The following is a 27,317-nucleotide window of genomic DNA, read 5'->3' as shown; positions in this document are numbered from 1 at the left end:
TTATTGTCACTGGAAAAAAAAGTAAATTCGGACATCAGTAATTTGAAAGTATTCTGTAACTTAAAATTTAAAAAACAGTTATAAATTAATTGCAATAAATAACAATTTATCTGTCATATAGGTACTTTTTATTTGTCAACTAACGACGAACATAATAATGTTCGTCGTTAAAAATGCACAGATTTATGTTTTCATCTGTTACTGCACAGACAATTGTTTAAAACAACATATTAAACATTATTGTCAGATCACAAGGACTCAGAACGATTTGTCTATCATCATTCAGCGTTTCAACGTTTTACCGCCCTTTTTTAGCGCCAAAACTTTTTCAATATGGCGGCGGCGAGCGCCACGCGCCGCCACCATTAACCACCGCCACTTCACCGTTGCTATAAACTCACAAATCATGAAACGCGCCATCTATCTTCAAACTACCCTTAACTTTATTCCTACAGCCACAAAGCTCATTCTCTTTTAAACTAACTCATGTAGATCACTGGAAACAAAATGTTCCACCTAACAAATCATTTTGAACCTTGAATCCTCGACGGAGAAAACTTATTTTCAATTAATTCACATGCAAAATTGCGACGCGAACAAAGAGAGCGAGAAACGGGGCCGACATTGGTTAATAATGTAATGTATATTTATTCGTCTGCCTTATTTAACCACCGATATCGGTTAAATAGACTTTAATAGATTAAAATAAAAACGATCCAATTGTACCTACGTTACCTTAGTAGTAAATTGGCTTAACATTAACAAAAAATTCGCGCCTTTTTGTGATCTTTAATTACATACCTACTTACTATACGTGTCTGAAATAACTGTGTTAAAACCAATTTTATTAGAATACTGACACAGGTCCAGTTGTAATTATCTTATCCTAAGGATTTCGTTTTTTATAAGCACCATGAAAGTTTCTGTACGTCGAATTTTCAAAGGCTTCCTCAATTTTGCGACGTAACAAAGATGCCCTACAGTTAAAAAAGAACCGTACAATTTGTACATAATGTTTTTTTATTGTAATACTTAAAATCTGTTTTTCTGCGGCCTAATTTATATGGCATCGGGCGTTCCGCATCTAATCAATACACAGGCTTGGTGCGGCAGGCGCGTCGCGCGCTCGGACCGCTTCGGGGCCGGTCGGAGACGCTCGGAGACGCTCGGCGCCGAGCGCGCCGCTCGTCGACATTCGGGCGTTCTCGCTTCAATCGTAATTCCATTTTCCGCCCGCCTTGGCAAATTGAAATGTCGTAATTCTTGGGGGAATATCGGCTTTCTGCCCAAGAAAAATATTCTGGTAAGGCATTGTAGACGGCGGTGATATTATGGAATATTTCCAGTCCATCATACAGGGGTGCGTCCCTTGGATAGGCTGTAATCGTGAATCTGAGGCTACTTTGCTCCCGGTCTGAGGTGCGCATCCCTTCACTTTCGATGACGACTCGTCGCCTGTTGTACATGTACCTATACTCTGTGAGCGCATGATACTTGATTAGTGATGCTTATTATCTCTTCGAATGGTGCAAATTCATTTTATAAATAGTATTCGTATGTATAGTAAATTAAGTTCATGAAATGATGCGAATGGCTAGAAGTTAGTAGGTACTGTACGGTAGTACGGTACATAAATAATGAGAAGGCCAATTCAAACTTACAGTGTGACATCTAAATGATGTCAATCGTGCGTGCTTTTCGCTCGTACTTGTCCGTACATGTATTGGTGCGAGCGAGACGCACGGGCGACTGACATCATTTAGATAACATTTTGTTGTCACAATGTAAGTTTGAATTGCCCTCCTGGCCAGCTATTCATATCTCTGGGAGAAGGCGAGAAATTCCAGTGACATAAAATTAGATGTAAAATTTCTAAATTTTTCGAATTTATTGTGTTTTTTAAACACTAGAGAAATCAATAATACAACATATTAGGTTACCTACTGTTTTTTAGGGTTCCGTACCCAAAGGGTGAAAACGGGACCCTATTACTAAGACTCCGCTGTCCGTCCGTCCGTCCGTCCGTCCGTCCGTCTGTCACCAGGCTGTATCTCATGAACCGTGATAGCTAGGCAGTTGAAATTTTCACAGATGATGTATTTCTGTTGCCGCTATAACAACAAATACTAAAAACATAATAAAATAAAGATTTAAGTGGGGCTCCCATACAACAAACGTGATTTTTGACCGAAGTTAAGCAACGTCGGGCGGGGTCAGTACTTGGATGGGTGACCGTTTTAATTTTTTCGTTTGTTGCGTAATGGTACGGAACCCTTCGTGCGCGAGCCCGACTCGCACTTGCCCGGTTTTTAAATAAATTTTAGTAGAAAATAAAATTGAAACATAAAAATAAAATAAAATTGCAGCTATCTGATATAAAATACAAAAACGTAAATAACGTTTAACTTTTTTAGAATAAAAAAAAAACTGTGACCAACCAATTTCAAGAGTTACATTAGTGGCTTATCCCCTAAGAGGCCTAGTAGGTCAGATAAATTGAACCCTTCGCGGCGCGGAGTTCACACGTAAATAACATGTAGAGTTGCAGGAGTGTGGGCGACCCACTCCCGACACTCACTGCCAACATTCTGCACCCACGAAATCTTCTTCCATCTTAATTTAAACTTAAACGCCTCGAAATAAGAGCGATGAAGTTGAAAACTGGCGGAAAATAAAAGTTGGTATTTTCAACGCGTTTACAAAGACAGATTTTTCCGGCTGGAACATATTTGGTATCCTAACATCAACTTTAAGGACTAGGCTTTAAGGTTGTTTAGGGTTTTAGGATGGAGAGCTATTGATGGTAGTAGGAATGGATTTCATCGAACACGCAACAGGACTAAACTTTTGTCACGATTTGTTTATCTTAATGTCTCCTAGTTTTATTTGATCTTTCTTGACAATTAAGTCTTTCTTGCTTGCTATTTATCATAAATACAAACCAACCAGATGGAAGTACGTAATTTTAAGGGCACATTAGACATTCGTAAAAAAAATGAGAAAAATAATAGTAAAATTTTAATATAGGTGACTATTTTTATTTATAAAATTCCTTAACATTTTATTTTTTTACAGAACTAACTATTCATACGAGCCTCTGAAAATAAAATATGTCAAAATAATAACTACTCTATTCAAGGCTTTTCCAAGTAGAAAGGTAAACTTATACACAATACAATCTAGAAATCAAGGTTCTGTGTACCCATGAATAAAGTAAAGGCATCGATTAGAATACTCTATGATTGTTGACTGAAGAATGAAAAATGCAATACCAAGTCAATATTCATTTCAGTGCTTCGCATCGCACTCCGAATCGATTGACTGCATGTGTAGTCAATAAGTTTTCAATATCAATTTGATACGTCAAATGTCTGTTTGAGAATAAGGCCCTTAAGTTCTACGACGTAGCAAGTTCGTAGCCGAATGTCATAGAGTCGCATTGAACTCAGGAGGGTTATACGATGTAATTTTTTTCCAGATCTCTTAACTTAAAATTTTCACGGTTTCATATTTAGAGGCCTCACAGATCCTTAGTTGTCAATTTCATCAGATCGTCATCTGTTAAGTTGGACGTTTCTGTTAAGTATGTCAGGCCAATTCGAACGTGCACCTTACATCAAACCGATATTTAAATGACATTGGAATCATTTTAGGTTAGCTCTCGTTCGCGCGTTCATTTCTCCGTACAGGCGGCCTAGCTAAGGTGATGATCGCTTGCGCTTCGTCATCAAATCGCTTTGTGTCTCTCTATCACTCTTCCATACTACTCATATTAGTGTGACAGTGACGGCCAGGTATTAATGCGAGCGAGATGCATTTTTAAATTTTTATTATTAAAACAAATAACACGCCCCAACTGTATGTGAGTTAAATAAATGCGACCTTCTCCAGCGTATTTAATTAAATGAGAATTTTATTTACAGTCGACAAAAACATATAGATATACCGCGCACGACCGACCTTAAATTTTTAGGTTATTTGACCTGACGCCCCGGTAGCGAATTTACAAAAGCTATACTATTTCAGTCACGACTCAGATTCTAATAGGTGAGCTTTTGTTTATGCATATTACTTGACAATATCTATACCGTTTCGGTAAAAAGTAGTCACTGAAATGGATTAGCTTTTTGCATACATATTTTCAAATATTATTCACGCCAAAACCTAATCGAGTTTAGTAAGTTCAGTCACGTTTGAATGTGATATCAAAATTTTAATAATACTCATTTATTCAAGTAGTTTAGATTTTGTCGCGATATATTTAAACATTAATGCACTCACAATACCTAGTCGAGCGGAGTCTCGCCGTCATTATTCAATATTATTTTTCGAGTATTATTTGTACGACTCTAAAGTTCACTGAATTTTGATTTCAACAATTATTTTTGACATTGGAAATGTCTTTTCGTTCGCTCCAGTATACGGTCCGATTTCACGAAAAAGTGCGATCCCCTTATATCTCGGAAAGTTGTGAAGATATGATATTAAAAAATAGGCTCAAAAGACGCATAATCACGAGAGCTGTAAGGTGCAAAAATAATTATTCGAGAACGTCAAAAACAAAAAAAGTTATGGTCGAAATAGTGAAAATAAAATTCAATTTTTTCCGAATTTTTGATTTTGGTGTTCGATAATTTGGAAACGAAGAATGATATCAAAAATTTGAGAAAAACGGCTCTGGACAATTTAGTCAGCTACAATTTGAGCCTAAAACAAAGACGATCGGGTTAAGGGTTTGTCCTGTAGCCTAACCTTAAAATAGTCAAAAAGTCAGAACGACATTTTTCACAGGACATTTATGACTTCATGTTTCGCAGAGTTCGTTATCGGTGTTTGTTGTGAATTATCGGGATTATGACGGCAGAATAACACTTGCACTGCGTGGGCTTTCAAAATCGCTGCAGATTTTTCTTGGTCTAACTCTATCTATCCTGTTTGAGACGGGCGTAGATAACGCACTATTCGACAATCTATGCATTCTTGTGGTGGTGGAAATAGAAATAGAGATAGAGGCAGAGGCAGAGGGACAGGGAGAGGGAGAGGGAGAGGGAGAGGGAGAGGGAGAGGGAGAGGGAGAGGGAGAGGGAGAGGGAGAGGGAGAGGGAGAGGGAGAGGGAGAGGGAGAGGGAGAGGGAGAGGGAGAGGGAGAGGGAGAGGGAGAGGGAGAGGGAGAGGGAGAGGGAGAGGGAGAGGGAGAGGGAGAGGGAGAGGGAGAGGGAGAGGGAGAGGGAGAGGGAGAGGGAGAGGGAGAGGGAGAGGGAGAGGGAGAGGGAGAGGGAGAGGGAGAGGGAGAGGGAGAGGGAGAGGGAGAGGGAGAGGGAGAGGGAGAGGGAGAGGGAGAGGGAGAGGGAGAGGGAGAGGGAGAGGGAGAGGGAGAGGGAGAGGGAGAGGGAGAGGGAGAGGGAGAGGGAGAGGGAGAGGGAGAGGGAGAGGGAGAGGGAGAGGGAGAGGGAGAGGGAGAGGGAGAGGGAGAGGGAGAGGGAGAGGGAGAGGGAGAGGGAGAGGGAGAGGGAGAGGGAGAGGGAGAGGGAGAGGGAGAGGGAGAGGGAGAGGGAGAGGGAGAGGGAGAGGGAGAGGGAGAGGGAGAGGGAGAGGGAGAGGGAGAGGGAGAGGGAGAGGGAGAGGGAGAGGGAGAGGGAGAGGGAGAGGGAGAGGGAGAGGGAGAGGGAGAGGGAGAGGGAGAGGGAGAGGGAGAGGGAGAGGGAGAGGGAGAGGGAGAGGGAGAGGGAGAGGGAGAGGGAGAGGGAGAGGGAGAGGGAGAGGGAGAGGGAGAGGGAGAGGGAGAGGGAGAGGGAGAGGGAGAGGGAGAGGGAGAGGGAGAGGGAGAGGGAGAGGGAGAGGGAGAGGGAGAGGGAGAGGGAGAGGGAGAGGGAGAGGGAGAGGGAGAGGGAGAGGGAGAGGGAGAGGGAGAGGGAGAGGGAGAGGGAGAGGGAGAGGGAGAGGGAGAGGGAGAGGGAGAGGGAGAGGGAGAGGGAGAGGGAGAGGGAGAGGGAGAGGGAGAGGGAGAGGGAGAGGGAGAGGGAGAGGGAGAGGGAGAGGGAGAGGGAGAGAAACACAAAATAATCCGACTCGTCTTGATGAGCACTTAGGAGAGTAGTACCCAAGATAGAGCTGATGCTGAACCCTGGTTGTACCTAGCGGAACTCAGGTTTGGTGCAACATAGGCACACGCTGTTTTGGACACCCGATTCGTCATGATGAGCATTACCCAAGATAGCTGATGCTGAACCCTGGTAGTACCTATTAGAACTCAGGTTTGGTGCAACATAGACAAACGCTGTTATGGTCATCTCTCGTCGCGTCAAACTGCTGTCAAGAAAATTTTATATCTTGCAGCAAATGGGCCGCTGCCGATCACCACTTCTCGAGTTGACTACGGATTTGCCGTGTTATTTTCTTGTACTTTGAACATTAATATATCCTGCTTATTCATCGAAAAATGAAATATGTACCTATACTTATGCGCCACGGCGACAAATCTTTCAAACTTGGATACGCGTGTGGAAATTTTGCAATTTGTTTGTTCACATGCGTTATGTCCAGGATACTTGTGTTAGTCTAAGAATAAAATAATTATCATTCAACGTTGTAGTTTTATTTTGTAACTTTGTCCTTATCCAGACTTTCTCGTCGCTCAGCGACAATATTTTTTCGAATTCCGTAGATTCATTTCCAATGTGCTCGATAGTCGTGTGAGGCACGAAATCTGTGAATTTTTTACTAAAATACCTTTCACCTAGTATTTTAAAAAGAAAACGAACTGTTACCAAAAATGTGGGTTAGGTTAAGTTAGAACTGCGACCCTCAAGAAAATGAACTGTTGCCAGGAAAGTGGCTTAGGTTATGTTAGAACTGCAACCCCCAGGAAAATTAACTGTTGCCAGAAAAGTCCTGCTATGTAAAAAAAGTCGGTTCGCTGTTTGGTCGCAGGTCACCTAACACACTCTTCCTCGTTTCGCTCGTCGTCGCACCTATCTTGACTCAGTGAACTCTGTCAAATGACTAGACGATATCGTATTAATAAATATCTAGCAAATTGAATGATTTGACCAAAGAAATGTACTCCAAACGTTGTACACATAATAATAATCTACTTAACAATAAATATAAAGTAAAACGTTGTCATGATGAAAATTTGGCGAATGTTGGTTGCCAAAGCAAATCATCTGCGAAAAGTTGTCTGGCAAGTGAAATACGGACAATAAACTTCGGAGAAAAGGCAGAACGCCGTAGTAAATCTTGGTCCTTAAATAAATCATCTACTTCGTTATGTACCAATGTATTATAAAATACAGTCGACAATTGTATTACGATTTCACACTAAACATGTCCTAATAAGAAATCACGTCTGATATAGTTCTTAAATGAAAAAAAAATTTTAGGCATTTTTAAGTAATTAGCACGAACGGTAATTAATACAATACAATCGGAGTCATTACTAAAATGTTATTTAAGTTTTAGATCGCAACAAACTAGCATTTGTAGCAACAATATCCATATTAATTTAGCCAATAAAGTCTATACGATTTCAGTAAATTTCTGTACTGTAATGGATTAGGGTTTGGTCAAGTTTTGTCCAAACAAAAGCTAATCCAGTTCAGTTCGCATCTGGACCTTATCAGTATAGGCTTTGTAAATTCGCGCCCCGGTACCCTAAAATAGTAGATTGTTAACCAAGGGTTGAAAGGCACCCATTCCTGTCGACGTAGTTTGGCGCTCGAACGCAGTGAGAGCGCCAATAGTCCGAGACGGAAATGGTGCCTTTCACCCGAGTTAAACACTCTACTTTTCATATCGAATGCGAGGAAACCAAACAAGACAAGGCAATTTCGCAAAATCAGTAATTGAAGTAAGTACCTAATAGACCTACGGCCATGATTTTTTTCCTTGGGACTTACTTGCAATCGGAGACTTTACATGTGTGAAGATTTAGTAACCCCTAGCTAAAATCATTTAGATTGCAATATTTACGAAAACACACATTTTTTAACAAACTGTAGTAATTTTGAAATTATTTGTTCATTATAGTATGAAAATCAGCGGGATTACCTCTTACTTTTTATTAATTTTATACTTTTTCGTTCTAAAAGCCGCAACAGACTACCGGACCGCACCGCGACCTTGGTGCTCCGCACCACGTAATAACATAATAAAAGTATTTTAAATATTAAATAACAATTTAATCAATAATATAAGAATTTTTATCTTGTATTTTATTTTATTTTTATGAATATAGTGCTAAATAACTTTAAAAACCAATTTAATATCGTACAAACGTTTAACTGTGGCTGTATAAGTGCCAGTTGCACCAACCACATTTGACAGACTGATCAACATCAGCCGGCGCGCCCCGGCGCTTTATTATGAAACTTTCCATACATAAAAATTTAGCGAACTCTTTAACGATACGAACAGTTTGGTGCAACCGACCCTAAGATTCTGCCTTTGCTCATTTACGCTAGTGTAAGGTTTAAAAAAATATTTTTGGTGTATTCCTTTTGGTTCCCGCCTTATGAAATCGAGTAAATAGAGTTCAACGAAAGAAATCAAGAATAATTTGTTTTTAACAATTTACTTACATCATTTTTTATAAAAAAAGGATCAACGTGGGATTAGTAAAATTAAACAATTACCAATTGTTCCAGGCGAGGAAATAAAGAAACTATTTTTCCATTTTGTTTCCACCCAGTTGTTCGTGGGACGGGGACGCAGAGGAGTACACCACTTTTGTGCGCTAGAGCATAAACGTATCACTTTCTGCGCACCTTTTAGAACAACAACGACCCACTTTTAGAGCATGAGATATGAAAAAGCTTTAACATTTCTTATATTTCGGATTTTATAGCCCTGGAAACGATTCGAAATATAGCGCCTGTTTGATGTTACGTCTACATTTAAATAAATCTATTTTACGCCTATTTTATACGAGTACGTACAGCCCTTTTGGTAAAAAAATACGAAGTATTCTGTTAAATTCCAATAGTTAAGTTCACACTGCAAAAGTCAAGTAACCAAATTAATCGGGAGGCAGTCTGATATCAACATTATTAATGCAGAGCCCGCTACCCTTTGACCCCGACCCTCCCACCGCCCCCTCCCGTCTTGAAGAGGCCGAATAAGGCTTTTTCTGAAAAATACGGTTACGCGCAATACTTTGTAGGTGTCCCTATTTATGGGACAGCTTGTATAATTTGAGGTCGGCCGTTATTAGGCTTTTTATTAGGAGTTAGATTTTTTATTGTTATTCATCATCTTCGTGAAATTATCGCTTCAGCTTACCATCGATGCACATTGGATCTTAACATCACTGCATCTTAAACGGCTAAGTTTCTTAAAGCTGGTATTATTTTTGGAGTTTTTATAGTTTTCATATGAGTCTTAAATCAGTTTTTGCAAAAAAAAAAACTTATTGATACTTCAATATATAATATTCGTCCCGTTACATGCCATACTCTTTGTTTTTTAGCAACAAAGCCAAATAAAATGTCTTCACGTGTTATTCTAAGCAGGTACTTACATTTTATATTTTGGTTAGTCAATTACTGAACTTCATAATTGTGATTATACATCTGCACAGCCCTAAAATGGAAAGAAGATTGCCTCCTTTGTATCCGCTTTATTAACCTTTCGACCGCCAAAGAAGTCAACTGCCGCGCGCGGCTACAGTAGGTACTCCCTCTCAACTAGAGATGGGTTCCTTGGTGTAACAAATGCTAAATGGTATGAAACAAACGAATGCCATATATCATTGCGTAAGTAACCTTCTGTCATATTAACCCTTCATACAAACGGGGAACTTGTATTCCGCCCACTTTGTATTGAAATACCTATTGTATGTAGTTCGTTCGCTAACGTACTCAGGCAACATACTGTAGCAAACGTTGTATTTTGAAGTGAAAACTTCTTTAGCGGCGCTGGGCACTTTTTGTGATGGGGAAAAAATGTTAAACTCGCGACAGGTCACGTGACCGACAGATTCGCCAGATTGAAAATTCGTAAGACGGACACGTGACCTGATCGAAAAACTGTTGCAATTGAGTTTACACTTCTGCCGGCAATTCCGGAGTGCAACCCGTTGTTTTTTTGTCTAGTTTAATGAGTTATGATTATAGGGCTTCCAAATACCGGACTTCTTTCAATACCGGTATTAATACCGAAACTGTCTTCATCAATACCGGGATCCCGGGATCCCGGTATTGACTATGAATCGCTTAAATTTTTTGAGTTTTATTAAAAAAAGGCTCACTGTAACACCAGATATGTATGTCCTTAGCTTAGGATATTAAACAATAATCGCCATCTGCAATAATAGGGAATATTACGCCAAACCCTGCATAGAGGGCGTCTTTAACTCAATCACATGGCTTACCGTGAAACACGACAGTCGAAAGTTCGGTTTCTACATCTCTATCACTCTTGCTTATTCGATCGATAGAGAAACAGATAACGAAATTTCGATTTTCGCGTTTCGCGGTAAGCCACCTATAAACAAACCGCCTTGAAGCATCAATGTCATAGTAAAACTTGTCAAAAAACTGGTTAAGGCGTAGTATGTAAAGTAACTCTATGGTTTACTAAACAAATTAGTGCTGCACTCTGGCGGCAGAACAGTGCAGTAATACTCCCTATTATAATTTTACCCTCCAGGTTGGCAATCATTTGTTGACTTTACCACGTTCACTAGTCACATTTTCAGTTCAACCTAATAAACCAGCCGACTATATTCAAATTTGCCACCAAAAATTCGTTTGCTATAATACAATTCCTTGCTCATTTCTTTCCACTCTTTGATATAATTTTAAGAACTAACTATATTAATAAACACCAAATATTTATGTATGCATATGCACCGATCTTGTTTCAATTAAATGATCTTCTTTAATTATTATGACGACCGGTCTGGCCTAGTGGATAGTGACCCTGCCTGCGAAGCCGGCAGTCCTGGGTTCGAATCCCGGTAAGAGCATTTATTTGTGTGATAACACAGATATTTGTTTCTGAGTCATGGTTGTAATCTATGTACATAGGTATGTATTTATCTCTATAAGTATGTATATCGCCTAGCACCCATAGTACAAGCTTTGCTTAGTTTGGGGCTAGGTTGATCTGTGTAAGATGTCCCCTAATATTTATTATGCTTTTAAATGGGCAAGTAATATTCTTGATACAGCCGAATTTAATCATTTTAATGGAATTTAAGCGGTATAATCGGTATATTTTCCTTGTTTTCGAAAATACCGGGATCCCGGTATTGCATTAAAAAATACCGGTATTGAAAAATGCGTTTTCACAGACGGGATCCCGGTATTTCGGGATCCCGGGATCCCGTTATTGGAAGCCCTAGTTATGAAACAGGAATTGTTTTCACAAAGCAATTTAAAAATGCGGAATGAATGAAACAAAATTACGTGCTATATCAAAATTGTTATATTCTAATAATATTTCCTTTCTTACATGTTTCTGCTACAATTTCATTCTTCGTAATGCGCGCCATTTCATAAACATTCGCCAGCCTTCGTGCATTTTGTCAAATGAAGGTAAGTCATATTTCGTTTAATTTACGGGTATCTATGTATTTATGTACCCGTGAATGGGTTCCAGCAGGCGTTCTTCATGACATCAAAGCTCGCGGCCTCTACATGTTAGATCTATATCCCCACGCACGCCTTATAAATGACCGGGCTTAAAACCCGAGAGTTTGTTACGGAGATACAAATAATAATAAAATTATTTATTGTGCACTACTAAAGAAATGTACATAATACAAGATAAAAAGACAGGACTTAAATGAGTACCTACATACCTATCTACGCCAAAAATACCTATACAAGCGAATAAAATCAACGTCGCCCTCCAAAATTGTGATATAGGGTTCTCGATAGTTAATTACTGTGTCAACTATAGTGGCTTCCTTCCAACCTTTTCTTGTCTTGTCTTGATTAGACACAACTTCGGTTATTTTGTTATTAGTTTCAGTTTTCACTTAAACTAAGGGTTGTCAATGTTGTCATACGATTTTTGTTTAATTTAAATGATTCCGAAATACCTAGAGGCGATTTTAAAAATAAAATTAATCATAACTTTGTATTGGCATTGTCCGTAATTATTATTGACTTATCTTTTGATTCGTTTAACCCTTTTTATGCTCGGTGACCGTTCTCAGCCACTCAACCTCTCTCAACATTGTATACAAATTGGGTAGATTCTGGAAAACGATAGATGTCGTTTAATAATTAGAATCACCGTCCGTTATTAATAGGGGTTGAGAGTTTGTGGGTGAATGAGCGGAGCGGGGAGCGGGGCGATAAAAAGTGCGACAGCGGAAAGATTGTGCTTTTCATGCGACTTAAGATGTCTATGGGGTTAACTGAACACTAAATACCACAATTACAATCCAATTCAATCTTTGGGTAATATGGGCTTCATCGATACTGTCGATGTTTAGCTGACGTCAAAGTGGGATCCACGTGGGATCGAAATGTTATATAACAAGCTAACAACATTAATACATAAAGTGTACGGTAATGTAACAACATTAAATTAGGTCCTCTAGGGCTTTAGCCAGACACGATTAGAGTTAGAGTCAATGTCAAAAGTGTGCTTGTAGAGCATGACGTTGTTCGGTGGTTGTTTTTAGTAAAGTGATAGCTGGTTTTTTACACAAATAGCCAAGATGGATTGCCGGGTGTTGACCTTATAGAATGGTCAAATGCGTTTCAAGAATAATTCTTCCTTAGGTGCACACTTCCACTTTAGTTCACTGCGTACTAAGCCATTTTAACAAAAAACAAAAAATATTCTCGAGACGACTAACGCCATTTTGAAGTTCAACCGTAAATCAAGATCACAATAAATCAGAATGGCTCCTTACATAAAGTTTTTACCATAATAATATTAAACAATTTTATGGAGCGAATCGACTTTATTCCATATCAAGCAGATTTTTCCGTCATTAATAAACCAGTAGTGCGTTAAAATAAAAACTCGTGCTCAATTCGTTTAAAAACTCCCGAATTAATGCAAGCGGCTCTTATAAGCTTGACTTTTTCATGCCAATTTTCCCAGAATTTTTAAATAGGTAGTACATATACCTCAGGGGCCCTAGCCAAGTGTGAATCGTTTATAGAAAACTCCTAACCAAACTGAACCCTTAAATACATGAAGTATCAATATTGATACTAAAACAATGCACAAGAAAAGTGCCAGCCAACCAAGTTCTCTTGAAATTAATACAACTTTCTCTTGGCGATATAAATTCACGTTCAATTTCTCGTGAATTTGGTTGTCACTTTGGTTGTTTTAGTATGAGTATTGATTGATGCATCTAAGGGTTAAATAAGTAGGTATTATATGAAAATGAACATGCCACTTTTTGTTACATCTGTTATCCCGGTACTTTTTTTCGATAGACATTTGTCGTTATACAGCCGATTGACATATGCCTGTGCCGGGTTCCCCTCTTCTGGCATAATATTGTTTGTCAGAAATACACTTATATAGTAGAATGATAATTAGGCATAAATATTACTTTGCATGTCTTTCCCATCACGGAACAATGGTGTTCCGGACCTTTGGGAGGCGTGCGCGGAGCCGAAGCCAACACGTAGAGGCCCTTTTGACACTTTAATGAAATGTAAGGGGTACACCGAGCGGAGGCTGCCCTTGCCCGTGTCATGGGACGCACGCAGAGGCAGCACCCGCCAGGGTGTAAGGACTATTGAGAGTTGATGGAATCTAAAATGAACTAGGTTATTGGGTGAAAGCGATGGACTAAGAACTGAGCTATGGGGTAAAAAACCGGACGCCTGCCTAATAAAACGGTATGCAATTTTATTTCCGGCAGACGGTGACTCGCCCTCACAAGATGGGCCCCCACAAAAAGCGACATCTAGGATGGCTCAAGGGCAACACCGGTGTGAGCGGCTCAGGGGTGTCGAGAGGTGTGCGCCGCTTTCTACCCAGTGGCTGTTAACAGCCACTGTGCCAACTCGCGTCTTATGCATATTTCACTTCCACCCCTGGAGCTTATAGCTCTAACGACTCCACTCTGGCCGGCCGGCTAAGGCAAGCCAGAGGCAGAGAATCCTGTCCCACCCACCCTCCTTGCGGGTAACAGAACTCTCCAGGAGCACTCGGGTACGTGAGGTCGCTAATCCCCAACAGCTCGCCACAAGCTGCCCTGCGTTGACTGATTGCACTGGTAAAACCAGCGGGCGATGGGGTCGTCACATCCCTACTTTGCATTATTATTACTAAGCATACTAAACATTTTGCAGCATATTATTTAGCAGAAGATTACTTTTGCAGACTTTGGTTTAGCATAATTTTATGTACCATAATCATCCTGCAGCATACTTTCATTATGGCATTATGTTTTTCTACTTGCAGATAAGTGGATTATGTTAAGTAAGAACTGTGACCAAACAAAACTGAACCTGTGCCAGATAAGAAGATTATGTTAGGTTGGAACTGCGGCCTCCTGTATAAAACGAACGGCTCCCAGAAAAGTGGGTTAGGTTAGGTTAGAACTGCGACCTCGTACAAAACGAACGGCCACCAGAAAAGTGGGTTAGGTTAGGTTAGAACTGCGACCTCACACAAAACGAACGGCCACCAGAAAAGTGGGTTAGGTTAGGTTAGGTTAAATATTATGCAATACATTTATCTGCGAAATTAATACTCGTTTAAAAGACTATTATGATCATCAACAGTATGCCAAAATATGGTTCTGGATTTTAAAACTCTGCGAAATGATTGTATGCTAAATGATATATGGGAAAGGTAATTCTGCCAAACGACATTTCTGCCAAGTAACATTATGCAATACAAAAATATGTCAAAAATATTTCTGCAACACATTAGTAAACCGCCTGTGCCCCCAGCCGGCGTATTATGGATAGCTTTATCCATCTTAGTCCACGTGATAAAATAACTGTCACTTTTTAACACCGCGGGACATAAAGTGTCGGACACTGTTTTAACTATCACGCTGTCACGTAGACAAGAACGACCATCATATCCGTGATCAGACTATCAGTAAACATGCATAGGTTGATCAATATTAAATACCGTCACCTACGTCTAAGTTAAGTCATCAATAAATCAGTACACTTGAGGTTCTAATAAAGGCAGCTATAGGCAGCTTTGTCTACAACGTCGGAACTTTCCTCTCCGCAGTCAAACTTAGATCAAGCCGGGAATCTTGGCCGGAGTGGGGTTGTGTGAGTGTGACTGGGAAAATTCGGGTGTGACAGAGATATACACGACGTGTAAACAAAAATGTTTGTATTTTGACTTTATTTTATTTAGAAACAGTGCTTTGCCCATACTTAGGTACATAAATTACATATAAATCCATGTTTAACATCTACATTCAGGTATAGGCACATTATAAATCGTCCATCATAAAAACTTTCATATAAATAATTTAAAAAAAATGTATCTGGATGGCTTCAGTTTAATAGTATCTACGTTAAATATTTAGCTATTCCTACTATACTACTCGTATACTTAAAATCTTATAAATCAGTAGGTATTATTTAATTATCGATCTTTGTTTACTAATAGTACCATTAAAATTTATGAAATTATTTAATTAACTGCCAAGAATGCGTAAATATAGTAAAGAGAATAGTAAGAACACATCCTACTGAATGTAATATTTTCCCTTAGAGGAAAACGACAAAACTAGTACCTAATTCCATCCTACTACTTTAGGTGAATTGCGCGAAATTATCCCGGCCTCATGAACAATGCAGAACGAAGCAGAGTCTTAATTACCGCTCTATGTAGTTACGTACTCAATCTCTCTCGCACAAGTTAAGGAAAGGTTAAGGCGCCACCCCCTGTAGGGGTACCGTACCCCCCACATTCCGAATTTACTCAAAGTATCGCTTAATGCAAGTTTATTATCTCCCATTATATTTTCTGGGCGTTAATTAATTCTTTTTCTTGGTTTTAGTTTTGACATCGGTTGTAGCATGGTCGCACTTTTATCGCCTGTCACCATGCCTGTCACGGTCTAACAAGTATGTACGTGCGAAATTTACAGTGACAGGCGATAAAAATCTCACCATGCTACCGCCGCTGCCCGCGTCTCCGTAGAAGTCGTTTAACTGCATATCCACTCCCACTCCACCCCCTCTCCCTTTGTACTCTAATATTAACTTTCAACCCCTATTTCACTCCTTTAGAGGTTGAGTTCCGGGATGAAAAGTAGTATGTGTAATTTTCCTTGAAGTAAAACTATCTGTGTGTGTTTATAATAATATAATGTTAGTAAGATCAAACAAACTTCATAATAATTTCTGGACAAAGGCTGCAATCACCAAGGCCAAGTTAGAATATAAATAGAGACGCAAACATAATGCGTCCGAATTTCAACTGCTACTGAAAACATGAGAATGATAATGAGTGAGATGAGAGATATTTAATATTGCCTTTATAACGGCAGAAAAATACCTAAGTACCTGTTAAATGGCAAAAACATAACAATTAGTCGACTCCTTCGCTCCCCTGTGCTGGAGACATTCCCGTCCCGTGAATAAATTATAATGATAAGACTCATGCCTTCGCAATATTGAAGGCTTTTTGATAATTAAGCGAGCCTCCCTCGGAATTTTTGCGGATCCTGATGTTTCCCCTTCACGCCGAGGACACTTGAGGTGCTTTCATCTTCGGTTTGTCAAGAGACGTCACATGCTTAACCTGGTCGGGTCGGGCAGGGTGACCTATGGTTCTAGTAATGTACTGAAGCTGTTATGTTATTTTAAATTACTGTGTTTTCATTTTTCCTTTCGAGTTTTTTCTGTTTTGATTTATGAAAAACAACGTTTTTTGTCACGTGTATGTTCCGGGTTACGTTAGCAGTTGAAGTGCGTGAATGGCTATAAATAAAACAAGGGAAATGATCAAAGAGATTGCTATTTATTTATTTTACTTCTGTCTTTTTGGCATGGCTTTTCCTATTGACAATCTGCTTGACCAACTTTATATGCTTGATTAACTCTGATTCGATTCACATTTGCTTCCTTGCAATAATTAGTAAAACTATATTAGCGCTACTTACTGATTATCTATTCTTGACTTATTTTTACTTTTTGTTGACATTTTAGACCTGTGAATGGTCTCTAAATCGGGCAGAATGCTTCCCTGTTCGTTTTAGGTCGATCACAATTCAAGAATCCGGCTGGCTCTAGGCGATACAGGATTCATGTAACTATCGGACCCACAACATTGGCCAAATAGAATATTTGTGCGTCGGTATTGGCAGCGAGCCTGCACTCGCTCTCGTAAACCTTTCATATCTGCGGCTGCCTAGGCTAATCGAATCCAGCCTGACTATTCACAGGTCATGTTGTATTTGTGTGTGATCATCGCTAGTACAAGTTGGCTTCGGCATTCGTAACAATATTCAACAGTCTCAGAGTAGACCTAGTGGAGAGTGATACTGATAAAATATTTAGCACAACGACAAACCGCCGCCAAAAAATAAATAAATAAATGTATTCCAATCAGGGTACCTAATCGTATTTAAAATGTTAACCCCCTTATTCATAAACGCGCGACAGAGCTCATTTAGCTAATTATCGTTTGTCCTTATCTGCTATTTTGACTTATGTATTTGTAAGAAAGAAATAATTTAACTAAATCAGGCCCGTAAAGTTTTATGAATAAGGGGGTAAGTCTGCGCCCTATAAAAAATATGGTTATTACTTAACGTGGAGTGCGCGAGCGCCTCTAGAAAGGCGCGCTAGCTGCCCATTCACCATCGTTTTGGATTCACTTGTCCGATGCGATATCGGATGTCGTATTTAAATAAAAAAAGTGGCTTGTTATTTATATTTTCATTGATTATAATTATGTTTATTGGCCGGAAAAGCTAAAACAACGGGAGTCTTGGAAATCAAGGGGAGAGGCCTTTACCCAACAGTGGATAACAGACTACTTATTTAAAAAAATGTTTTGTGTTCAAAATAAAACTTTTAAACCAAAAAAAGGACTTGATGTTATAGGGCACTGTATAGCAGCTGCCTTTCTCCAAAGGTCATATGACATCCGATGTCGGATCGGACATCCCGAAAACTCAAAGTCTTACTCAAGTACAATTCTACTTCGGCAAAGAACCCTTTTCCCCAGATGCTTGATATATGAACAAGCTTGATCAGAGGGTCTACCGCGAACCACGTTCGATGTGTTGCCACTCTATCGCACTTCTAAATTCGAATGTAAGTGTGACAGGGAGGCAACACGTCGAACGTGTTTCGCGGTAGACCCTCTGAGGTCAGTCTTACGCTGGCCCGCTTGCAATCCGACCGGGAAGCGTGAATAGCATCACGGGTCTGCGGGACCCATGCGCCGACCCCGCAATATGACCTACTTTCGTTTAAAAACTCGGCTACAGAGAAAGATATTTGCGGGAATTAATAGGTAACGCTGAATTATTGTTATAGAATATATAGAGGTCTATATGATAAAACCGGTAGGTACCTACCATAAAACAACCCAAATACAGAATCATGCAGTGCATAATTGTTTTCCTGGGTTTTTCACGGAAACGTACGAACGTTTTTTGCTTTTTCAGTCAGTCTCGGTACAAAAAGTACTTATGTTGACTGAAGTAACCAAGGGGCTGTCCATAAATATATAAAACGTCATCGTTTTATGACGATCCAAAAATCATGCTTCGAATGACCCCGTTTCCTCCTACGTCATGCTACCATCATCCGATGTCCAGACCCCCCCCCCCTAATACTCTGACTGGAATTCACACCAGTTTAGTTCAGTTTCACGTGTGAATATTCGGATATCAACTCCAGCTGCATTAAGGTAACATTCCATTTCTGACCGCAGCTGCACTACTAGTACGAACGCGTCGCTGTTATTGTCAATTTCCATAGTAAAATTAATGGTAGTGCAGCTGTCGTTGGAAATGGACTGTCACCTTTACCGTTGGGGTGTCGTTGTGGCTGCCGCTGTGTCTGTCAATTACCGTAATAAAACAAGTGACGGAATGAACGTCATAATCGTGACAGTAATGCGACCGCGAATGCCACTCATTTTCAATAGGAAGAAAAGCTTGCAAACAAAGAAGTATTCACTGCTATATCAAATTGCAAAGATCTTGGTTGGCCTATAGGCCCCGTGCATGAACTATAGGGGGCAGCATAGGAGCCGACAGATTTTTGGCGCGAGGCGTAAATGTGTCGTTTATGCTTCCGATGTAGCCCACAAGATGGCAGAACCTACTATGCACAAGGAAACGTACCGACGAGAACGGTAGATGGTAGCACTTGCATTGGCAATATATTTCCGATTCAGGCCACAAGATGGCAGATCCTCCAACTCGCACGGTCCCTATTTCACGGTTAGTCTAACTAACCCTAGGGCTCATTTAGACGATGCGAGAACTCGTATGCGAGTTTCATTACATTGCGATTTTTGATCGGTCGGTTGCATTGGACGTAACCAACAGTCCGCAATGTAACTAAAATCGCATGCGAGTTCGCGCGCCGTCTAAATCAGCCCTAACACTATCATTATTTTCATGTTGTCCCTGTCATACGATGTTATATAAGGGTCAAACAGATCACTGTGTTATGTCTTTCCTGTAGACATACACAAGAATTAAGGGCTATAAAGGTTAATTTTCTTATTTAACCCTTATCCACGTGAAAAGGTCCTCCTTTTATTTAAAGAACTATGATAAAATCATTACTTACATGCCCACAAGCTGTTAAATATTGCCCACAGGAGAGAAAACTAGCGTGTTATCGCGAACAGCACATTTTTCTCTCCTGTGGGCAATAGTTAACAGCTTGTGGGCATGTAAGCAATGATTTTATCATAGTTCTCTAAATAAAAGGAGGACCTTTTCACGTGGATAAGGGTTAAATAAGAAAATTAACCTTTATAGCCCTTAACTCTTGTGTATGTCTACAGGAAAGACATAACACAGTGATCTGTTTGACCCATAACGTTATATAACTGCCAGTGGAAACACCATAAGACGAAGAAGTTGACGGTTTCTGTACCTTATTAAAAACTAAACGAAACATCATCGGAATGTTTAAATGTAAATATAAATCAATACTAGTTTAAGCTGTTGTTTTCTCACTTACTGATTCTATCATAGTTCTTGACACTTTAATTATGGTGATGGTCCAATTAAAAAGAGAATGCGTATGTGTTGAGTTCTATGTTGAGTATTTTCTTAGACTTTATTCATATGCACATTTGTTGCAGTAAGTTCTATATAATATCTAAAAGCGCTAGGTACAAACCTAATTTACTATTAATTTCATTACAACTTTAAATCATTGTAAGCTTAGCACGAATGCGCGACGTGTAGACTAGTTCCATTTCTAAATAATACAGTTAGAAAAAGACGGGAGATACTGTCGCGGCACACTCATGCTAAGACTGCTATAAAAATAAAAAAATTCGCTTCATCAATATTGACAATATCTGTCACAATTATTGAGAGTAGGTTATACACCATGTATTGTATTAAGAAACAAGTCGACTTTCGAGTAGGGTAACCAATTAATTAAATCCCGAATTGACTCGAGTAGCGCCTGCCGCTTTTCATTTGTACCGCACATACAATATTCAGAATCTTAGAGTAGCAATTTCACAAACTTTACTCGGTGGCAGCAGCACCACCTATCGTCGAGTAGAAGTACTAGGCTTGGTTTATTATTCTAAAAGTAGAACAAATGGACCTTGTACTGCCATCTGTTATCGAGTAGACGAATTCAAACATGTAACATTAAAATAATACATAGTTTAATTTTTTGTTGCTGCGAAATACAATAGTTTTATCAGAATCAGAATCTAAATCATAGCATTTATTCGTGATAAACTACCTATAACATACCCAAGTATAGAACAACAAAGAAATTTAAACATAAAATAGGTACCTACATAAAGAGTTTACCACGAAATGGTCCAGTAAATGGTATGGTGGTGGTTTTATAATTATTCTGTTTGAAAAATACCTACCATTCATTTGAATCAAGTGATTCAAGTGACAGCGTTTTATTTTGGTGTGTAATAATGGAAAAGTTGGTGATTCTTTTACGTTACATTTAAATTGTTAATATTACAGTTTACATTTAACTATTAATTAACCTCCTGAGATCAAGACGCAATTGTTTTGTTTATGAATGTGGACCCCCTTTAAATAGGTACTCAATAAAAGTTCAGAATAGGTTGTAAAATATATACAAAGAATTGTAAATTGTACCGAACCTTAAAAAATACATTATAATGATTTATTGATTAAAACAAAATATTACTAGCCTCACAGTTTACATTAACTATTTTTATTTGTAAAATCAAATAAAATGATCTGTGACGGTGCCATTCCCCGTGTGTATGGCTGGCACTGGATGGCACCATGCACACGTGACCACTAGTGACATCTAGTGAGTATTTTTCGACAAAGCTATGCCTTGAAACCGGATTATATTGCGTATGATAAAATTTAAATAAATCCCGATGTTTCGACATTCATTTGATATAATCCGGTAAATTAGTTTTATTTCATGAGTAACTATCGCGGTAACGGTAATCGAAGACAATCATTGTTAAGGTTACGTATAAGCATGCCTTGTTTATTTTACTGACATCTAGTGGAAATATGTTGAACTATTTGTACGAGGACGCACCTTACTTTACTACATAAGGTCTTAGTCCTATATTCCTTGGTTGTGTTGGTACTTGGTAGTACACCAACCTAAACCATGTTTAGCACAACAGATGGCAGTGCTAAAGTGTCATTCTTATGTAAACAAACCGCCATATTGAAATTGTCTCTGAATGATGAATTTACTAGAGTCGGACCAAGAAAAGTCTGCAGCGGATTTGATAGCCCACGCAATGCAAGTGTTATTTTATACGTCATGATTTCATAGAAGTTTGACGTTTAAAATAACACTTGCACTGCGTGGGCTATCAAATCCGCTGCAGACTTTTCTTGGTCTGACTCTATTGACTTTTGTTTACATAGCTAGCAAGTGACACTTTAAGTATGCTGGCTACTCTGTAAATTCAGTTTATTCAACTATGACGCCGCACCAAAGATAAATAATATGTGACGTTCCACGGGAAAAGGTACCTTATGAGGGTTTCTAGTTTCGGAGATATGAAATGTTTTGTAAAGAGGTGAAAAAATGCTCAATTTTTTTTTATTGTGTGATCTGAAACCTTAATGCGTAACGTTTGTTTACCTGTTTTTATTTTTGTTATAAGTTAGTTATAAGCCTAGTAATGTCGTCTCAGAGTTTAGTAGAAAAGGTACCTTATGGAAAAAAGATTGAAAATTCCCAAAAAAACTAGTCAATACGGGAAAAGAAGTTTGGTAGAGAACTGTATTAGCATTCTGCAAAACTAATTTGATAATTTCAGTTCTGGTTGGGGCGCCTCGCAAATATTATAACCGTACATAGACCGACATCACAAATCCAAGTAGCCTGCTATTATACCAAAGTTACTCTCGTCAAGTCTTTCTTAACTAGAATAATCTTCATTTGGTTTGGTCGCATGCAGTAAATCAGCCATTGGTTTGCTGAAAAATGCCAATACCCGACGCATTACCTTATGGAATATCTGAGGTCATTGAACCTCAATGCCGCTTATCTTCAATAGCAACCGAAATATATTATTGATAAGAAATAGACGATTTATCCCCACCAAACCCCAACTCCCCAAAATATTATTAGTTTATCCTAACTGTTCCATCATCATCATGCCTCATCATGTAACTTAATCACAAGGTACCTTTTCATTACATACAAATTATTGGTCTTTTTTAAGATTATTATGACGAAGAACTAATTAAATTTGGGGCAGTTTAATGTAAATTAATATTTTCTATTCATAAAAGATAAACTGTAATATGATTGATATTTTGTAGTGATGTATTATTAGATTTATTTCCATAAGGTACCTTTTCGTAAATGTATGGAGCAAATACTGTTATTGTTATGTAAGTTTAAAGTGGCATAAGGGGTTAAATATAGTATTTAGTTGGGGTTTTAGGATTTATTTCATTTGAATGACAGAATTTCTTTCATATGTGCTCAGAAAAATTGATTGTGTGTCACATTAAAAGTAAAAATATTCAATTTTGTGATTTTATATGAAAAAGTCAGAAAATACATTTTCACCTCTAAATCGGTATTGTTTTTTGCTTAAACTGTCTGTCAGTGTCGTTTTCTAATAGATAGAATTTAAATCTTGAGAGCTCATTGCAATCAATCGTGAAAATAAAATAAAACTTTATTTTCAAGAGATTGGCTAGTATACACATAAATCAGTCGATATCAAAAGTTTCTATTTGCATTACAGAACAAGTCGCAATATTTTTTTAATCTCACATATATAAGGTATTATTATTTGTAGTCAACTATGTAACTTACTTCAGGAACATAGTTTTTTAGGCGGCTAAACTTAAAACTTCTCTATCGTAAAGTTGCTAATTTCACAACATTATTTTCAAAAAATCATATCTCTGTAACTACGCAACCTAGAAGGTTGATCTTTTGTGTTATCGATAGCTTATTTATTGTAGATTACTGGGGTATGCATAACTCCATACCCGCCATAAGGTACCTTTGACCGTGGGACGTCACATATATATATAGGTACCTCTAAGAAAAAAAAGTGCCTCCGAAAATCAAGAAGAATTTATGCTCGAAAAGATGGCGCCATACCTTTGGCCTATACTCGTGTAAATGGCGACACCGTTTCATAATTAACAATCATATCAGTGAAAGAACTTGGGCCATTATTCTGTTAATTAACTACAAAATTTACTTTGACAATACGCCTCTATACTAAATTCTCTTTGGCCGCACTTATGGTTGTTTGACAACTAATTAATAGAATCAGGCTTATAGGTAATAACCACTTAATATCAGGCATTCAGGCAAGCGCTGGTAGCCTAGCGGTAAGAGCGTGCGACTTTCAATTCGGTGGTCGTGCTCGCGGGTTCAAGCCCCGGCTCGTACCAATGAGCTTTTCGGAACTTATGTACGAAATATCATTTGATATTCACCTGTTGCTTTTCGGTGAAGGAAAATATCGTGAGGAAACCGGACTAATCACAATAAGGCCTAGTTAACTAGTTAGTTTCCCCTCTGGGTTGGAAGGTCAGATGGCAGTCGCTTTCGTAAAAACTAGGGCCTCCGGCTCCCATGAGCAGTGGAAATACGCCGGGATAACTTTGTCAATTTGACAGATTTAAAACTTGATTGAGGTCTATGTAACGAGCAGGATGCCGGTCGTCAGGAAGATAGAGTACCTACAATAGAATATCTAACTAACGGACTAACGGTACCTACTAAACACCAACTTTCTCTGCTGCATGCGGCGTACCCTAAGCCAATAACCAAGTCTCAAATAGTCTTAATTTTTCTAGTATTAGTTCCACTATTGTATGCAATAAGTGAGAAGTGAAGTGGCCACATATCCGGTTCACGCTTGACGAATTCTTGAGCCACTTCGAGTTGCGTGTCCGAGTTAAGTTGCGGTGCCAGTGCGGTGTGGACGTGTCGCACGTTACTTAAAAAAAAAGTGTTTTTATGTGTCAGTGTTTTTTGTTTTTAAAGACAATTAAAAAAAATGTGAGTATTTTATTTTTAATTATACTGCATTTTTTGTGAGTAAATGAGTTTTCATAATTTAACTGAATTGTATATTAATTAAACGATAATATTTTATGTAATCAATTATATGATTTAATCAAAATATGTTATGCCTCGCGTTTTGTTAGTTATAATGTAATTCGGTTGCGTATTCAGTTGTTGTTTTATAACAAGTAAATAGAAAGTTTCGTTTGCCAAAACCCGCGGACGTTACGGTCATTTCGCTTTCTTTTGACCGTTTCCCGCCAAACTTTCTGCGGTGCCCGATTAGTTTGACAACTTGTTATATTTCTTTGCAAAGTTATTTTTGTTTTTACCGGATTGCTGCAAGCTATATTGAGTAGGTGTTTATTACTTATGTTAAAACTTTAGCAGGTACTTACTACTTGCTATTAAAACTAATTTACTACATCTGTCAGGGTCATGAACCCCGTGTACTTTAGTCACATAATGTGAAACATTTGAATTCTCCCCTCATCTACTCGAAGGTTAGCTGGAAGAGATCCCTTACAGGGATAAGTTCGCCTTTGTACCTTTTTCTGTAAATATTATGTAAACCTGTGTTGTGTACAATAAAGTGATTACTACTACTACTACTACATGTTTCACATATATGTTACATTATACTTACTATGTTGTACATGAATGCAATGAATAAATAATGACGATGATGATGAATGATTATGCATCCTTGCTCCAAAGCGTATTGAATCCAATTTTGATTTAAATACATAAACTAAGCAGGTACCTACTACTTACCTATAAAATGAGGTGCTTGCCCTTTCTCGAGGTTTATTATAATTAGGGTTCCGTACCTCAAAAGGAAAAAACGGAACCATTATAGGATCACTCGTGTTTCTGTCTGTCTGTATGTCCGTCTGTCACAGCCTATTTTCTCGGAAACTACTGGACCAATTAAGTTGAAATTTGGTACACATATGTAAATTAGTGACCCAAAGACGAACATGTAACGTAAATAAATGAATTTTAAACATGGGGACAACTTTTGGGGGGTAAATGATAAAGTTTTTCAAACAATATCGTGTTAGTATACGTGAAATGAAAGAGCTCATTTTGAGTATTTCAAATATATTTGTTTTTATAATTTTATAATGTATAGCTTAGAAGTTATTCAAGAAAATAGCCAAAAAATGACCATTGCCCCCCCTCCCCATTATATCCGAAACTACGGGGTCAGAAATTTTGAAAAAAATACACAAAATAGTTCTTTACCAATAGATGACAGGAAAACCTATTAGAAATATGCAGTCAAGCGTGAGTCGGACTTAATGTACGGAACCCGTGGAACGCGAGTCCGACTCGCACTTGGCCGGTTTTTTTCATTTATAAGTATAGTTTTCTTCTCAATCATGAAACATAAAAGCTTATTTACTGATCCTATTTCTTGTGCATATTTATTTCAGTATAATTAATGTAACGTAATTAATTGCATGTAACGTTGTTAATTGTTATTAATTGTCTAATTGTTCATTTTACATTACTTTAACATAATTACAATTAATTAATGGTAAGTATTATTATAATTAGCGGAAAACGTACCTATATTAATTCACATTATAATACTTCAAGTCATTATCGATTTAATTACCTATAGGTATCAGATATGTGCCGTCAGTCAATTTCATTGTAGTAGGTAAGGTTTACTCGGGTAATTCCGAATGTCGAAAACTGTCGGATAATTCCGAAAGAGACTTTTATTATGATGGAATTAAGGGTGATTTTCATCTGAATTTCGGAATTATCCGACATTCGGTAATACCCGAATACACCTTACTTAGGTAGTACAACTAAACTATAAAGTCTAAACCTAACTTGCATCTCACGCGGCTCTAGATCTAACTGTACCTACGGCCCCGATTATACCTATTCGCAACGCTTAACGAGCTCATCGCGGAACGTGAACCAATACAAATCCGATGTAATTGTGATATCTAATTACGCATAGTCCTTGCGAATCTCGCGCTCACATTATGGTGGTTAATATATGAGTCGAATGCTTGGGAAGCGATGAGAACGACGTTCGGCGCGCCAATTAGATTAAATAGATAAAACGGCTTACAAATATAGCATAGCAGCATGTCGAAGACTCTCTGTCTATGACACTCATTGTCAGGGGCGTATTTACCCTAGGGCCATCCGGGCCATGGCCCGGGGCGCCAATCCGCCAGGGGCGGTATATCGGCCGTATGGCGCCCCTGGCGAATTGCATTTTGTTTTTCTTCCTTGACTTCTGGGGCGGCGAAACGTATTGGCCCGGGGCGCGAAATTTCAAAATACGCCCCTGCTCATTGTACCTGCATTGTTCTTAAAAATGTATCATACGTAACCTGTTTGATAACCTGCTGTCCTATATAACAGAACAGTAGGGTCAGTAGGTACAGTCAGCATTTATAGTGAGCATTCAATTCGATTCCAGCAGCATTACCTAATGAAACAATGCATAAAAATATGTGCCACCCTCGATTACTTTTCTACATAGAAATATATCTCGTTCGCGTACTTTTGAACGACATAGCTCTTTTAAAGACAAGACATATCTATTTTTGCTAAGCGATCAGAGAATCATAGATACTTTTGACATACTTTTGACACATTAGGTAGTCTGATATTGAATCTACCTAGGGTAATTCGCTACGGTAAACTTAT

At 38.6% G+C, this 27,317-nt stretch overlaps 1 protein-coding gene and 2 long non-coding RNA genes across 3 annotated transcripts in view; 1 reads left to right on the top strand and 2 right to left on the bottom strand.

Moving 5' to 3' along the window:
- LOC134792135 (uncharacterized) overlaps positions 1–27,317 on the bottom strand; it is a 688,366-nt gene that overhangs the window by 138,311 nt on the left and 522,738 nt on the right. The window lies entirely within an intron of this gene.
- Positions 1–27,317, top strand: part of LOC134792120 (fatty-acid amide hydrolase 2-B) — a 150,810-nt gene that overhangs the window by 100,471 nt on the left and 23,022 nt on the right. The window lies entirely within an intron of this gene.
- LOC134792136 (uncharacterized) overlaps positions 1–27,317 on the bottom strand; it is a 95,372-nt gene that overhangs the window by 67,421 nt on the left and 634 nt on the right. The window lies entirely within an intron of this gene.

This window comes from Cydia splendana, chromosome 7 (assembly GCF_910591565.1).
Source record: "Cydia splendana chromosome 7, ilCydSple1.2, whole genome shotgun sequence".
Classification (NCBI taxonomy): domain Eukaryota; kingdom Metazoa; phylum Arthropoda; class Insecta; order Lepidoptera; family Tortricidae; genus Cydia; species Cydia splendana.
The sequence above is the reverse complement of the archived record's forward strand: the minus strand, read 5'-3'. Positions and strand labels throughout refer to the sequence as shown.